This window comes from Rhyacophila brunnea, unplaced genomic scaffold (assembly GCF_057557595.1).
Source record: "Rhyacophila brunnea isolate RB1 unplaced genomic scaffold, BYU_Rbru_1.0 scaffold_20, whole genome shotgun sequence".
Classification (NCBI taxonomy): Eukaryota; Metazoa; Arthropoda; class Insecta; order Trichoptera; family Rhyacophilidae; genus Rhyacophila; species Rhyacophila brunnea.
This window is the reverse complement of record NW_028232860.1, coordinates 35,903,001-35,920,576: the sequence shown is the minus strand read 5'-3', so window position 1 is coordinate 35,920,576 and position 17,576 is coordinate 35,903,001. Positions and strand designations below refer to the sequence as shown.

Sequence of the window (17,576 nt, the reverse complement as noted above, 5' to 3'; positions counted from 1 at the left end):
GGACGACTTTTATCCTTTGAATTCTACTTTCATTAGTTAGTTGCCGGACCTCCCTCACTTGAAACTCTGAATTTAAAGTCGAGTCTTAAATACAATTTGACTTATGTAATGTTTTTAAAAAGGATTTGGTGACCGCAGGCTCTTAGTGATTTTGTTGTGAAATCAAAGACTTTTAAAAACGTATTTAAAGAAAAGTTATAATTATTTATTTAGACCAGACCCCATTTTGATGTCCGTTCCTCAGACGTAGGGTACAATATTTTAAATTCATGCATACTTATAACGGATGAGAGTTATGTAATTATTCCATAGGAATCAGTTTTAGCGAACTTCGGATTCCGTATTAAGTCCATTTCGAAAATATATCCATAATTGAATATACATAATTTGAAAACATCTCATGCATATACACACTAGAAAAAATTGTCTTGTAGAAAAAAATACGACTCCCGACCGGACCTGAATCTGCTAGATTCGCGCCAGTATGCTTTTCCGATTAAACAACGGGCATCTTAGTTAATTATGACGATTTCAAATAGTAGTTGTTACATGAAATGCTTATCGAACTGCGTTATAATGTTGGCTATCGATTTTAGTAAGTATATTAAATTAAGGTAAGTATCAATAAATTCCTTAATTATTACTAACCGACGTCGCGGATTACTCCATTATTTAGTTCTTATAACGTATTTAGACTTATATATATATTACTAATAATTTAATAAACTATTTTTTTATTCAACGAATAAAACTTATTATAAGATTCATTATATCAATAATTAGCTAATTTGTTGGTAGGGTGAAGAAAATCTAGCAGGTGCGAATTACCCACGTACTTTTCCGGGTTCCTTCTCCATACCCAGATACTCTTCGATTTGAATCTAACTATGAACACCCGGTCTACCGCTATAATTAGGCATTATTTACTAGTTATTTCGACATGTTGCATCCATAAGTGGTTATCGAATGAGTATGGCCAAACGGTCATAATTATTACAAATATTACTTACCCTAGACGCAAAAATCGATTCCTATGGAATAGTGCAATTCATTATTTAGAATTTAAATCAAGTCGATAATATTACATTTACAATTAACTAGCTATACCTCGTGACTTCGTCTGCAAGGAAAAAAGAAATGAAAAGTACACATTATAATATATACAGAACGAAGAAATATACTAAATCGGTTTGAATATAATGTTGTTATCGGACTATCATTCTTTCAGCGTAGTGTATTATCATAATTAGGTCTCTAAATGATATATACATAATTTATATTCAATCAAACGGCTGGATCTGGACGAATGCCGGTATACTCAGTCTTCCATTTTTATGAATATCCAGTCCATACCATAAGGGTGGGGCTTAGGAGAGACGGCTTGGCAGGTCAGTCAGCTAAGTGTTATGAACAGAAGACAAAAGTGACTTTCTAAAATATTGACTTTTGTTTTCCCCATACAACTATTATTTTATTAGGCACATTGCATTAACCCTATTATATTATAAACTGATTGATTTTAACCTAAATCCTACAGAGCAGCGTTTCTCAATCAATTTATTTTGTATTTGTGGCCTTTTTTTAAATTAAAATACTACGTCACAACAATTATTGTCATTATAAAAAAAATATATAGAAAAAAGCCGTTGACGGAATCATTTATATTACTTTGAATTGTATTACTTATATTGTAAAATGATTCCTGCCATACTACATCATGACAAAAGATAGAAGGGGGATTTTCTAACAAAAGACCAACGAAATGCGTCATACCTTTCCTTACGTCCAGGTGCGCGAGATTATATCAGATAAAATTGGTTTGGTCCAAAAGAGGCTGAACGTTGAAACAATTACAAAATAATAGAGGCAGTAATGGAAACAACACTTTATAACGATTCCAGAATGATTTTAATATGGCTAAATATTTGTCACTATGGAATAAATAATATTATCTGCGTTGGCAGAATTGCATACATTGCCTGTAAATATTTTTTTAATAGCGGCCTGTTATAGTAATTGATGTCTTACTAGGGTACCGTTATTTGCGATGTTACGTGATTGTTTATCTAAACAGTTAAAATTAATTGGATATAAAAAAAAATCGGTACTGTTCGGTTATGAGGAATACAGCGGAAAACACATTTTGAAAATACTCAATATACTGGATTATTTGTTAGGTTAACCTAGTTGTTACAGAGCATACAAATTAAAATCGTGCTACAAACTAATGTACAATGCGGAGTGATTTTCAACTTATTTAAACACAAGTCTTAAGGTGAGTGCGCTACGTACCTAGCGGTAAGATACGAAGCTTGCAATATGTGACATATTTTGATAATTTCTATTTTAAGGTGTTTTAATTATTACGTACCTACCAACTAAAACTATTAAAAATAAAAAAATATATATATTTAAGTCTAAGATAAACACACCATTCATTTTTTTTTAAATTTGGTTTATTAAGTTTTATTGAAAAGATTTTTGACTATCTCAGGTCATTTTAATATTTACTTATTTAAAAAAAAAAAAATGATTTCTATAGAAAATCTTCATATTTTCTGCTAGGTGCCTCTGTTAGGCGGCGCATTCACCTTAATAACCCTTTTTTCAACTTCATTTGCATATATTCAAGGTTTGTAATTATATGCTAAGAAATGAAAACATTTACTTATTGAAATTCAATCAGGGGGTCAGAATGACGTACTAAATTTCGAAAGAATTAATGTATTGGTTACGAATGGTACGTTAATACAGGTTGCCCCCAGCCGATACGAAATTATAAAAAAGTATTTTTTAACTGTGATTAAGAAAAACGAAAATATATTTTGTAGTTATATATTATTATATTTTAGGAACATCTTAGTTGTATTATCTATTAGGGCAGTGGTTCTTAACCTTTTCGAAGTCACGATGTACTTTTAATCACAAGAAAAAATTGCTTTGCACCAAAATCAAACGGTTAGAAAACAAGCGGACATTTTTATTACAAATTAAACAGATTACATAACAGCCAATGAAAAAAAAAATATTAAATAAAAAATATATACATATATGAAAAAACTGTAAGTGAAATTACCCTTAACATAATCGAATTTATTTGATGTGAAAATCAATTAATGTGATAACTGAGCTTACAGATTTCAGAAATATTAGGTCAAATATTTGATACAGCTACCCTCAATTCTTCGTCTAAATTCGTAAACCCGTGAGGCCATGAAAGACGCGTGCGATCGATTCGTCAACATCGAAATCACATTAGATCTTTCATAATTTCGCGAAGGACTTTTTCGGTTTTCACTATTTCGCGGATTTTTCTGCTTCTATCATTTTTTCGCGGTGCACCATTGCTCCGCTGTACACCGGTTAAGAATCACTGTATTGGGGTAACAAATCGGTAGGCGGATGGTGAAATTCACGAAGCGGGTTGTGTGTCTACTTCTAGTTTTGGCCGCCTGTCACGCAAACCAAGATTTGTGCTCTCGCCATACATTAGCCGCCCATTGTTCCGCGGGACGAACTAATGCGAGAAATATAGTGGACTGCAAGCATAGACTGCCGCGCGCATGACTATACAATTTTTTTTACACAATTTAAGGTCCATTCATATTTGCCTACATCAAACGTGCCAGACACGATATGAAATCTTTAATACGTATATTATCTACGTGGGCATTCACATCTAACATAATATAGCTATACTGGTTAGGGCAATCTAGGACAGAATTTTCAATGTTAGAATTAGACAGATCGGGTAAGGAACCCCCCCAGAAAAAAATATTATTTAGGTGAATGGAATATGACTTCTTCGTTTGGACTTCAAGATAGAGGATCGTGATCCAGATGATTTGGCTGTCGAACAGCCTTCTCAAAGGTTTGACCTCACTCTTCTCGGCATTATACAACGCGTCATCATAGGCATGGCCCCCACAAAGGGGGGGCTGACAGGGCTGTAGCCTGGGGGCCCGGGCTCAGGAAGGGCCCGGCGTAGCGTGTCGACCAGATAAGTGATATAAACACACGTCACAAATTCTCAAATAGTAAAAAAAGTCGCTATTTTTCTTCGGTAATGTTATTATTTAAAATTACGTGGTTATACAATACAATTGTCGATAACCCCATAATTCAAATGGACGTATTAAAATATACAAAAAAAACACCAAATATACACATTAATTTTACCGTGTACAACGTTTGGAAAATATTACTGTAGAGCATCACACTGCCTTTATCTTTAACGATAGGTAGAGGGGGGCGCAAAAAATCCTAGCCTGGGGGTCCGATTCAGGATGTGGGGCCATGATCAGAGGAATACACTTGGAACCCAGTGCAACCATATGGGGCATCCAATGATTGCATTCGTATTCTGATGTTCACAATACAAGACAGCGCGGACAACACAAACGGACACTAACGATTCTAATAATTATAACAGTTAAGCCACGCGCATTCGATAACCACTTGTGGATGCGATAGCTTGCAATAACTCGAAGGTGAAGCTACGGTATACTTGCTGGTCAGGTGATTATCGCTAGACTCAAAGTGTGGAGTGTCTGCGTATGGGGAATGTTGTTTGAAAAATGCAGTATTCTGCGGTCGATGTATATGTCTTGTTAGTCCCACTCCCTCATGCCGCTTAAAAGTCAATAAAAAAATATTAAGTATGTATGTTTTTCAAAATGGACCCTCCCAAACCATTTTTCTGTGTGCGCGCCTGCTTTGAAAAGTACTAATCATCAAGTAAAATCCTTGATTTTTGAACATTTTTGTCAATCCACTGAATTTTGAAAATGTCACCTGGTATAAGTGACTTAAAATATAAAATAGGTACTTATTACATTTTTTTTTTAAATTAAAATAATTTAAAATGTAAATTATCAAAAAATATTGCCTCTGATAGGTGGAGTATTCACCTTAATTACATTCAACACAAAATATAAATAAATTAATTAATAATTAATGGACAACCTTGTTTATGCTGATTTTTAAAATACAATAAATCATTTCCTAGCTAGACTTTACCCAGAGTGTTATTATGTAAAATAATAATATGTAACTAATTAAATTACGTATTATTATAAAAATATACTTAATTAAAATTTAATATAAATAAATAATATTTTTTTATTGATGTAAGTTATTATGACTATGATGACGCGGCTGTCTTGCAGTAATTTTTATTGTACGACGCCATTTTGTAAACATTTTGGTCAAATAGAAACACATTTCTCGGAAAATATTCAATGTTCTCATATTGATGTTTGCACAATGCGTTTTCTGTAGTGCAATAAATTTAATAACAACGGCTTTGAAAAATAAAATAGTCCATTATGTCAGCAGTGCACACACACTCAAAGACAATCACAGGTGTGCAAATGTGCATGTTTTTTATTTGTCTTTTGGAGCAAATATATCTGACATTATTAACATATGTGGGCACTTCGATATCAATTATAATAATTACAAGATAAAAAGAACTTTTTATATACAACGTTTTTAAATTTTCTGTTGAATCACATAAACTTGACTTGACTAGCTTAAACGATCAAAAAATTTGTACTTGATAGAAATAATACTGAAATGTCATTTTGATTTCCATAGTAACGCGCGTATATATTAATAATTTAGTTGCTAGGACCCCAGACCCCTAGCAACCAATAATGGTGTCGAAATAACTTTTCATACAAAACATAATTAACTGAAAATGAATTCAATTCTACTTAACGATACTAAAAGTATTAAAAAATGCATTGGCATCGTGTTCTGATATATTCTAAATGTTTCAAATGTCTAGCTAGTCGAGAAATTAGTTAAAAATCGATTACAATTACAAGATTTGTGGGACAAAAAACCACCGGACAAATAAGAATACGAGCTAAGAAAAACGTTGTAAAAATGTGTTTAACGTTCATTATGTTATCGTAAGGAATTATGATTATATTTTATTAAGGGACATGGTCGATATACACCACTACCTTTTACTCATACGATATTATTTAAGGTGAATCCTCTACCCACCAGAGGTACTTAGCGGAAAAATCCTTTTTATTTATATCAAATCAAGCTTCAATATTAGGACCTAACTAAGATTTGATATAAATAAAAAGGATTTCAAGTTACACATTATTTTAAAATAAAAATCGATGTTTTTATAAATAAATATAAACAATATTAAAACTATGATATACTTAGTCAAAAATCTCTTCATATTCTCGCAATATAGAAAACTTAATAAATAAAATTTTAATAATAAATATGATCATAAAATAATGTGTTATAATAAGATTCCTTTAACAAATTCACAAAAAAGTCAATGACGTCATAATCGAGTGCCATCGCAAATACCTAACAAAAGTAAAATGACTAGAGCAATGATGATAAATAATTTCCTAAAAATGTGTCAAAATATTTGCCCAATTCTCAATAATAGAAACAACATGTCAAACAACAAAATATTACATTAATTTGCGTATGCACAAAATAGGTACGACATGATTTATTTCTTCTTTATCAATATTTTGACTAATTTAACTATGCTTTTTTGTTTTTCAGTTAGAAAACATGAATATTTGTTTTGCATGAGTGAAATTGTCATAAATGCATGAAGGCATAAATTAATTAAACTGCACAGAAGTTATTGAAACGTTCTGTTGATTGCATATTTTGGAACAAAAATGTCCGCTATTGAACATTTCATTTAAGCGGCTGAGCACACTGCTAGAAGCCATGCGATGCGCGCACGGCGCATGGAGTCTAAACGGCACTTGATTTTTACGCCTCTCGTGCCACGTGCCCATCGCACGGCTATTTGCAGTGTGCTTTGTCGTTAAGGCCACGCGCAGATACAAACATTAAAAATAGCCTCCGGTGTATCTGAAAGTGCAGCGAATACAACCCGCAGCGCATAGCAACCACTGGTGGCTGTGATTAATTTATTGGCCTAAATTTTTTAGGCCACACGTTACAAATGATTTTATGCAATAAACAATCTTTCAAAATTACGAAGAAAATCAAGCAACTGCTAATACAGTTTGCTCTTGATCTACAGGGGTAAATATGAAAATATATTCCACAACGCACAAGTGTGTGTAGGTATAGGAAGGTAGAAATGTTGCAATTCTGAGGTACTGAATCCAAATCTTGGTTGCGTAGATAAAAAGTCATTTAATATTCCTTCTCATCCAATATTCCATAAAGTTAGTTATGAACTTCTAAAAAATACAATATAATTATTGAAGAGTTTTCAAAACTTTTATAAACAATATTTCACGCATCAATGTACTTTGGTGGATTTCTAAAAATAGACTCTGGTGGCATTTGCAGCTAGGCACTTATTAGTGATTTTCCGTAAGTATAATTGTTATAATGTTGTATTATTATACTTAGTTGTCTACTAAATTGTCGCTGGTGACGTCACAGATAGACAGTGTTTATGTTTTCCTGTTGATAGATTTGACGTCACACCTCTGTGGGTCAGGTGACAAAAAAGTTGACACGTAATCGAATCACGATGAATCTATTTTTGTCCGGTTGCTGTCTAGTTTGCCCTTTAGAGTTTAAAATATGTATTTTTTCATACAGCTTCTACATACTTATTTTGAAACAGTATAGACATGTCTAAAAAGCGTAATACCTAACCTATATAAGTCACGTGATACCTATAATACATCGACATGATATCTCTGTTGGTTAAATTTAAGCCCGCAGAAGAGATCGTGTTCCCTGGTAAAAATATTTTCATATTTAATCAATGTCATGACAATATGGATAATATTATACTCGTAGCCAGGTCAGTGAATTATATAGAAATGTATATAGAAAATAAATCCGAGCTTAGAAATAAAATCGATAATCTTTGTTAATTCCAATACAATATATTGTTCTATATAATTCATGGTTTAATTAAGTAAGTTAAATAAATATTCATTGAGTATTTATTGTGTTATACGTTATAGAATATTCATATATTAATTAATTGTGCTTACCTACATTATAAATATTATTATAGTGTAGGGTTACAATAATATTTTTTTCCATGCTGGGACAAAAATAAAATGAAATATAAATAAATATAATATATATTAAATAAAAAAACACAATTGAAATTGGAAACAAATGTGAATGATAGGTATAAATTAGACATTAATCATTTGATATTGCGCTGTCTGGCGATGATACAACATAACAATAATTATTAAGCACATGGTAACATCTGCTAGGGTGCCTCCAAACCAGTCATAAACTACGAAAAAAAAAATCGAATAAATAAATAGATACGTCAATGCAGTCTCCAGGAGGGTGATGAAGAATTTACTCGATAGATGTCGCCAGTTCACTTACATTAATGCGTAGTGACATCTATGAAATATTTTGTTGTTGTTAACTATACGAATAGTAAGTATGTTTTCAAAGAACCACAACACCTATTTTTTTAAACAAATATTTTGATAATACCTACCGAATTTTTATTAGATATAAACAAAAAGGATTTCTAGTTAAACCTTTTTTTTTAGAAATTTCGATGTTTTGGTTTACCTACGTAATAAATAATAATTTTTCAATTTCAATAATAAAAATTTTGATATAATCGCCCATTCTTTGTGTCTATGGTATAACATAACGTAAACGTAAGATTAAGTTACCTATATTATATTAACACCCACGGTGGCCGCATGGCTTAAGCATTGGACTATTACGCCGTGGGTCCCAGGCTCGAATCCTGGGTCTGGCAAGTAGGTACACATATTGTTTTTCAATTTGTGTCTTTCAGGGTATGGACCTAATAGGTTGAGTAAGTGGCTGACGTCCATTTCTCGTAAAAAACAAAATATGTTAATACAAACCTCTACTCTGTGGAGGCCCATATTATGATCCTATTAGGATCGGACATGGTCGAAAAAAAATATTATTGTAAGTATTCAATTTAATACATGTTAGTAATTCTGTCACTAGATGTCCCTAGTAGCACAACACTCCGCCTTAAACTTCAAGCTTTTGATATTATTATTAAACAGCTGACGCGATTTTTTTAATGTGAAAGATTGTGAAGCTTTGATTGAAATATACATCGTCTAAAAATGTTGAGAATCAGATTAATATGACACTGATGATAAAGAAGTAGGTATTACACGCCATAACACTGATGATAACGTCATAATATAAAATAAAGTATACGTATTATATTATGAAAGTAGGTAGTCAATATTAATTTCACTTACCACATAATTGGAGATAGCCTAGTAGACACAAACTAATTGAAAAACAATTTTTTTGTTAAAATAAGACAATGAAAAATATTACTTATTCAAATTATTATGAATTAGAAAACATTAAAGCAATTCAGTCGAAATATATATTTTTTATAATTATATAAATTAATAAACAATGAATTAAGTAAGTATGTTTTTATAATATGTAATTATTTTTTAATATAAACAGCCACTTTCCACTAATGCTTATTTAATTAAAATATACGTAGCACCTTATAATACAATATTGAAAGCACTTTGAAACAATTATTAATTGAACAATATAATGAAGAATTAGATTAATAAAATATTATCACAATTAGTTGAAGCCTCTAACTCTATTAAATTATTTTTTTAAATTTTAAACACAATAATAATCATTTAAAAGTAAAAACACAATAACTAGAAAACTTAACAACACACTAAAATTAACCGCCAAAACTCTGCTGTCAAAATTCAAATTTTCAAAATTGGAACGTTTCGTTTTGCCGCCAACCAACTGTATGGCACCGTCTTAGAAAAGAAAAGACGTTACAAGTTTGCGCACACTTCTTGAAATCCCCACCCTTATGCGTACTAATAATATCCTTACAATAATCGTCCCTTACGATATCAACATTTTAACAATGCCCCGTGTGAAGGAACGCGTAAGGGCCAAAATCGCCCGAATTACGATTTCATAAACTGCTTCACGTAAGATTGATCGGACGATTTCTTAGGCAGGATACGAGTCCTTAATGCCGGATGTATAGGGGTCATATTTGTAAGCTAGTGGATTCGTAGTTATTAAGGAGTGCGAGCCAAAATGATATCAGTTGAAACGTACTTAATTTTAAGGTGGGTATTTGTCTACTTCCTTACTTAAAGACTTATTGTATGAGTAAACTGCACAATACCGTTCAAAAAAGTGCAGTGCCGTAGAAAAAAATATTAAATAAACAGTAATCATTTTCATTTAAACGAGGGAACACAATATAATTGCTCAAATACAGGAAATTATGAGATATCTTACGTATAAACCGTTCCAACCACCCCAGTTTGCCACGATTGCCCGGAAAACACAATCATGTCCTGGATTGCTGTTGAATTAGGTATAACCGGGACATAAAATGTTCTGAAGTTTCAAAGGACACCTACCAATTATTTTAACAGCCAAGAAAAAATATAAAAGGCCTGAGTGATGAAATCCCATGCCCGCGATGGCCGCGTGGCTTAAGCGCCGGTCTAGGGACCTTAGTGTCGAGGGACCCAGGTTCGAATCCTGGGTTTGGCAAGTACACATATTGTTTTTTAACCTAATATGCTGAGCAAGTGGCTGACATCCATTTCCCGTAGAAATAAAATCTGTTAAAACAAACCTCCACTCTATGGAGGCCCATATGATTATATTAGGATCGGACATGGTCGAAAGAAAAAGAAAGAAAGATTGATGAAAAGCCGTCGGGTGAAAATTGTTCAAAAAAGGTATCGAATCTAGTTTGCAGTTAAATTTATAATACATTTTATTCGTCCTGGCACTGTCGCATAGATAATTGGTAAGTAATTCAAGTTAGTAGACATTTTTAGCTAATTTAATCCGTAAATTCGTCGTAAATTCCATTCCAGCCAATATTGAGATTTTTATTGGGACGAAAATTATACAGATATCACTGCATCCTGAAAAAAGTAGGATTTTGGATTAACGAGGTTTACAAGATGAGTTGACGATATACATTTTACGCATTCATAGTTTTTGACATAATTACCCATGACCAATTTTTCGCGTAATACATATTGGCTAGGGATTGCAATACCGGTATTCAATTATTTATCTATACCGAAATACCGGTTTCAAAAATCCAATATACCGGCATTTTCGGTATTAAGAAAGCATACACATTTATGTTTTTCCAAATTGAAATTAATGTTATTTTGACATTACTTACTACTATATTGTGTATTAAATTTAATGTATAAGTTTTATGCTATCAAAATGCAAATATATTGACTGAAACTAACAAAGGTTAAATAATATTAAAACAAAAACCATCAACTATACTTATAGACTAATAATCGTCGCGATGAATCAACATATTTCGAAAAAGATAACATGCGTGGCTTATATTTACAATTATTTTATAACTATTGATCGAATATTGATAGTATATTCAACAAACGTTGAAGATTTTTTGAAGAAAGTTGAAGAGAGATTTTTCTGTACCTGGACTTATTGTAGGTATTTGTAAAAATTAGCAATTGTAAAATATTATGATCTATGCATATTTGCAAAGGTACTTTAGGTTGCTATAAAATAGTGTTTCAAATAGATTTTAATAGTCATATTTATTGATGGGTACTTATTTTTTCTATAATATGTTTTGACGAATACCGGTATTAAATAAGAAATACCGAAATACCGGTATTGATATATTCATTCGGTATTGCAATCCCTAATACTGGCCGAACCGTTGTCGGCCATTTGTGCGCAGCCAATGTGCCTTAATTTATCTACCGTGCAGGTAACTCCATGACTGCACAAACCGGCAGTGATCAATATACGAAATTTAAAAAATCAGACATTTTGACAGGCGTTTTTTTACGAGGAAAATTTTTAGGCATTCATTCAATAAACTCGATACTTGCTCTGCACCCAATCGCGTACTGAACAAATTGAAAGAAAGGTTAAATTACACTATCAAACTCTCCAGCCGATTGTGAAATGTCATCCAGGATCGTGGGTGATAGGGGCAGACGATCCGATTAAGTCATTTGATAATATGATTGGATCTGTGGTCTGTCAGTATAATTTGAGCTCAAGAGTCAGCCGGAGGATTTAAACCTAGGATATACATCCTAGAAGCGGCGTAATTAAATAACACTAAATAAATTATTATTGTGTGCTTAAGTGGATGTGAAAAATATATTTGTCATAACCTGGAAAACAATAGAACAAACTATTATATATGGAAGCAAACATTATAATGTATTGATGATGCAAGATTGCTATACTGGTATATCGTACAGTGAATGGGTAATCGCTGGAAAAAATACTTCATATAACGATAACGAAAAAGTACTACAATCTAACTTCCGAAAAGATTATCTATATAGGGCTTGAGAAATTTTGATATAGCGTGGATCGTCACCGATTGGTGATGAAAAAATATACCTGGAATTGTAATGGACAAATTATACCACCGGTTTCATCTCATTTCACCCGTCGCAAGACAATAACTGTTATTTTTATTTCATCTTGTTATTAGTCATAAAAGACATGTACCTACATTACCTACCATATACATAATATCATATTTAGAAAATAAGTAAAATAGTCTGGTATGCGTAATTATATGATTTGAGAAAACTATGATATTTTTTCTATACTTATATCATTTTTTTCTAATGTTTTTTATTAATGTCACTCTACCGAACATTTTATATTTTGTTTTAGTTGTTGTAATTAATTATAGACTCTTTTCTTAATATATTTAAAGATAGAAATATTTTTTTTTCTACTCCCATGTCGAAAAATGGTACGGTTCTCTGGTTGTAACGGTCACCGCTGATGCCGTCTCATACCTCAGGGGACGCGTGCTAAAGAAAGTCCCCAAGCAAAGCTTTCGGTATAGCTCACCCTTATTTTAAAACCAGAAAATATCAAAAGCTTTCTGAATAAATTTATTTAATTTATAATATAAACATTAAGTATAATGTTTTTCCACTGTTGTCATAATTCATACATATTATAATAATATTGGTTCTTGTCTGTTTAGTGGAAGCCAGCGGCAAACAAATTCTGAGAATTGCAGGTATACTGCGTTATTTGTTAGATTAGGTTAGTTTAAGATATGTAAGTTATGTTGGGTTAGGTTAGGTTAGTATTCTTGAATTCATGAATTTTGCCAAAATCGACTATGAAAATTGCCACTACTCCCGCCTGGCTTCCAATATACAGACTTGTACCATAACATTTTTCATTATTGTATACCTATTGCATTATCCACAGAACATATTATCAGGAACGCGCCATGGGCGGCTGCCGCCCGGGTGCCAACCTCCTCCAAATGAAAAAATATTTTTTCCCGTATTTCGGTAGTATGCAATATAATTCAGGGAGCGGAAACAGCTGCAACTTTCATAGCCGATTTCGGCAAAATTCATGAATTCAAGAATGATAACCTAACCTAACAAATAATCCAGTATACCTATCGGCTATTTTCAAAAGTTGTTTGTCTATGGCTTCCACTAAATAGACAAGAACCTAAAATATTATTTAGGTACTTATAAATTATTATTGTCCCTTGCTATCAAAATGACCCGTGTATAATCAAAAACTCCAGGAAAGACTACTAATTTAATTTTGATTTCTTTCAGATTCACGATATTCTGGATGATGTGGTAACTCCAAACTCAATAAAAGAATGATGACGATATCCAGCAAGACATTTATACATATTAAATCTTCACCCGTCTAATGGATACTTCAAGACCAAAACATTCTCATTTTTATCGTCGTGATACAATTGGGATAGTGGTAATACCAATCAAATAATTAAATGCCTAAATAAATTTATTTTTATTAATAATTTATGTCAATTAATATCGGCATGTATGCAGTTGTGAAACCAATGTTTTTTATTAAGCAAAAAGTCCCAGGTAGCTATGATCGACTCACAAGTAAATAAACTGCTTTTATGGCACAATTTTCTTTCATAGATTCCTTCCAGTATTTTTTTTTATTATTTGTCTCGCAATACATCGAGGTACCTAGGTACCGTTTTAAAAAAAACAATATTCCTGTATGTCAGCACTTTAAGCTAAATTAATTAACGCAGTATTTATGTAAGTGATTATTGTCATATCATTTTTCAGTTCTTGTCTTTTTAGTCACTTCAGTGGAAGCCAGCGGCAACCAGTTTTGAAAGCAGCCAATATACTAGTAACTAGATTATTTTGTTAGGTTAGGTTAAAATTATTGAATTCATGCATTCTTATCGAAATTGGCTCTGAAAATTGCCGCTGTAACCGCCTGGCTTCAGTAAACAGACTTGTAACAACTTTTCTATTAAAATAATCATTTGCTTCTAATTTATAAGGCTTTAGCAACATTACAAAACTTTAATAGATCAAAACTAAATTTAACTACATATCATTAGTGACTTCGTTATTGGTATTAATTTATATTATCATTATTCATTTAATTTGGCCATGTACGCTCGTCAGATAGAGTCAATGCTCTCTATTTATAGTCATAACGTGATACAAAACTGCAAACTTCGATGGTAGTGCTAGTTATTGCTCATAATTCGATTGCAATATGCTAAACGGATTGATTGTAGAAAATGACTATGGTTGCATAAATAAATGGTAATACTTACAACAAAATTTGCAATCGAAAATCTGCATTTATTGTGAACAGGTTACCGCATTGCATTCTAAGATAATTCAAATTATTCAAAATATATTTAAGTATACATTCTTTTTAACACTACAACAGCCATGTGGCCCAATGACAGTAGTGTAGTGAAACACTAGTATAATTATTAATAATAGAAGAGAAACAATCAAAAACACCCTGCCTTTGAGAAAATTAGATAAATATTGTGACCTCACCGCAAATCGAACCCGTAGCCCCGGATGAAGGGCAGCACCCGACTCACTGGATCAATAACTAGTATTATCATTGCATTTCGCAATTAAATGCCAAGGCCTGAATATAGTTTGCCTTGGTTAGAACATATGGATACCACAAGGTACTGAAGGTCATATTAATAGATTTTAACGATGATTGTTTGTTAGTTATTCGCCCAACTGTTGCCACTGCGCTGGATCAATTAAATTAAAAAAGACAATAATAAATGTATTGCTACTTTCTCAGCTGCAGGAGTGATTTCTTGAGACACAGACGGCCGCTATACTAACTCAGTCACCGTGAATACTGAATCAAATTGTGATTTTTTTTAAGGTTCATCGACATGGCGGATGGTAAACAAATGGATTCTGAGAATAGTTGTCACAGAGTACTTACTGAGTTGGGAGACAAAGATTCCGTTGAATCGATGGATAGAAAGGTGACGCGTTGGAGCTACTTTTCATGCAGAACTTTTAGTGATTGATGGACATCGAGGAATACTGAGAAGAAGAATTATGGAGACTAAGTATCGTTTTGGTCTCTAGCACCATTGGAAGAAATATAAAGAGCATACCTGGTCTCACGTGGAGTTCTGAAAAAAAATGTATCTACTTGCCAATTGCCTTTTGAATCACAACTGTTTCCTCGTGTCAGACTTCTCAGTCACCAATAATGAAGGATGCGTGCAAAAAACTCTATACGTAAGAAAGTACAATTCTCGTGTGTGGAGAAATATATGATAAACTGTATTAAAGAATAATGTTAATTTCAATATTACCATCTGCATCGTACAATATAATAATATTATAATAAACAAATACAAGATAAAAAGAACTTTTTATATACTTACCACGTTTTTAAAATTTGTGTTGAATCATATAAACTTGACAATTTTATATATTAATAATTTAGGAAAAATAAGACAATTGTCAACAAATCATTTTTTTTTTGCTATTTTGCAACAAACAAATATAGAATACTGAAATGTCATTTTGATTTCCATAGTAACGCACGTATATATTAATAATTTAGTTGTTATGACCACCCTCTTAGTAACCAATAATAGTGGATTAGATTACGGATTTCTTCCGAAATAACTTTTCACACAAAACAGAATTAACTGAAAATGAATTCAATTCTGCTTAAAGATGGCTAAAAGTATTGAAAGAATGCATTGGCATCGTGTTCTGATATATTCTAAAAGTTTCAAATGTCTAGCTAGTCGGTAAGTTAGTTAAAAATCGATTGCAAGATTTGTACCGGATAAACAACCTCCGGACAAACAAGAATACGAGCTAAGAAAAACGTGGTAATGATGATAATATTTGAGGATATTTAGAGGGTTCTTAATTTATTGGGTTTATTGGTTTGTCTCTCATTAAGTCATAAACCAAAATTGCCGCCAAAGTGTTGATCTACTATGGCAACTGACTTTCGCATTCCTATCTTATTGATATGTTCTGTGGCTGTGATACTGTCTTATTAACGTGTTCACTATAAATTTAGACAATTCCGGTTGGTTTTTAATAAACAGTACATACTAACATTCGTAATACCATACATACTCACACAGTATTGGATTATAAATACAAATAATAAAAGCACCTAGGTACATATATTTATAATTATTGACCCGCACTGACATAACGCTTACGAATAGGGGAGAGAAATTTTGGCAGGTTAAATTATTAATAAGTTATCTTCTGCGTGGTTATGTCGATAGCACCATTGTCAAAGCCAGAGATAGACATGAAAATCATTCTGATCTTCAGTCTTTATTAAGTATGTAACTTAGTGGTTTCCAAACTTTATGTTACCCCCCTTAAAAAGTTTGGAAACTGCTGGTGTAAGGTGTGAAATACGAAAATGACTTGAGTTCTTACTAGAGTTAATGCGTGATAATTTATATTCATTGAAGAAATTAATAAATACTGCACAAAAAGATAAGTTGTTTTATTTATTTAAATTATTTTATTGGACTATAATATTTTTTACAACGTTTTTATGAACTCGTATTCTTATTTATCCGGTGGTTGTTTGTCCAGTATAAATCGTGCAATCGATTTTTAACTAACTTCCCGACTAGCTAGACATTTGAAACTTTTAGAATATATCAGAACACGATGCCAATGCATTCTATTAATACTTTTAGCCATCTTTAAGCAGAATTGAATTCATTTTCAGTTAATTCTGTTTTGTATGGAAAGTTATTTCAGAAAAATCCGTAAAAAGTAAAAGACTATTATTGGTTGCTAAGGGGTGGTCCTAGCAACTAAATTATTAATATATAGTGCGTTACTATGGAAATCAAAATGAAATGTCAAAATGACATTACAGTATTCTATATTTGTTTGTTTGTTTGTTTTTTATTTACTTCATATCAAGTAGAAGTTTGAGCATATTGAGCATAATAATTCAACAGAAAATTTAAAAACGTAGTATTTAAAAAGTTCTTTTTATCTTGTAATTATTATTTATTTAGTCTAATCACTCTAATCCAACTATTAGAATTTTTTATACCAGAGGTTAACAAAGTGTCCCGGTCCCGCGAGCTTTTTGTTATTTACCTAAATCAACAGTTATAACGTGAACATTCATAAATCAATATATGGATCCATATTATTAACAGAAATCCAACTCACACGTGTTTTGGGTATTCACACTTCAAAATGTTAGTCCAAATTGAAGGATTACATACATTGCATGTTGGAAAGTTTAAG

The 17,576-nt window shown here is 32.0% G+C and overlaps 1 protein-coding gene and 1 long non-coding RNA gene across 2 annotated transcripts in view; one reads left to right on the top strand and one right to left on the bottom strand.

The window, feature by feature from the left end:
* The window catches only part of pros (homeobox protein prospero), a 306,677-nt gene extending 296,948 nt beyond the window's left edge, over positions 1-9,729 (bottom strand). Inside the window, exon 1 of the mRNA XM_085948168.1 lies at positions 9,216-9,729. The gene's annotated coding sequence lies outside the window, so the exon portion shown is untranslated. The remainder of the gene's footprint in view (positions 1-9,215) is intronic.
* A 3,074-nt stretch (positions 9,730-12,803) lies between these two features.
* Positions 12,804-15,500, top strand: LOC147071600 (uncharacterized). The gene is made up of 3 exons (XR_015070792.1): positions 12,804-12,847; positions 13,599-13,758; positions 15,190-15,500. It is a non-coding gene; the product is annotated as an uncharacterized LOC147071600 (long non-coding RNA).
* Positions 15,501-17,576: the final 2,076 nt, after the last annotated feature.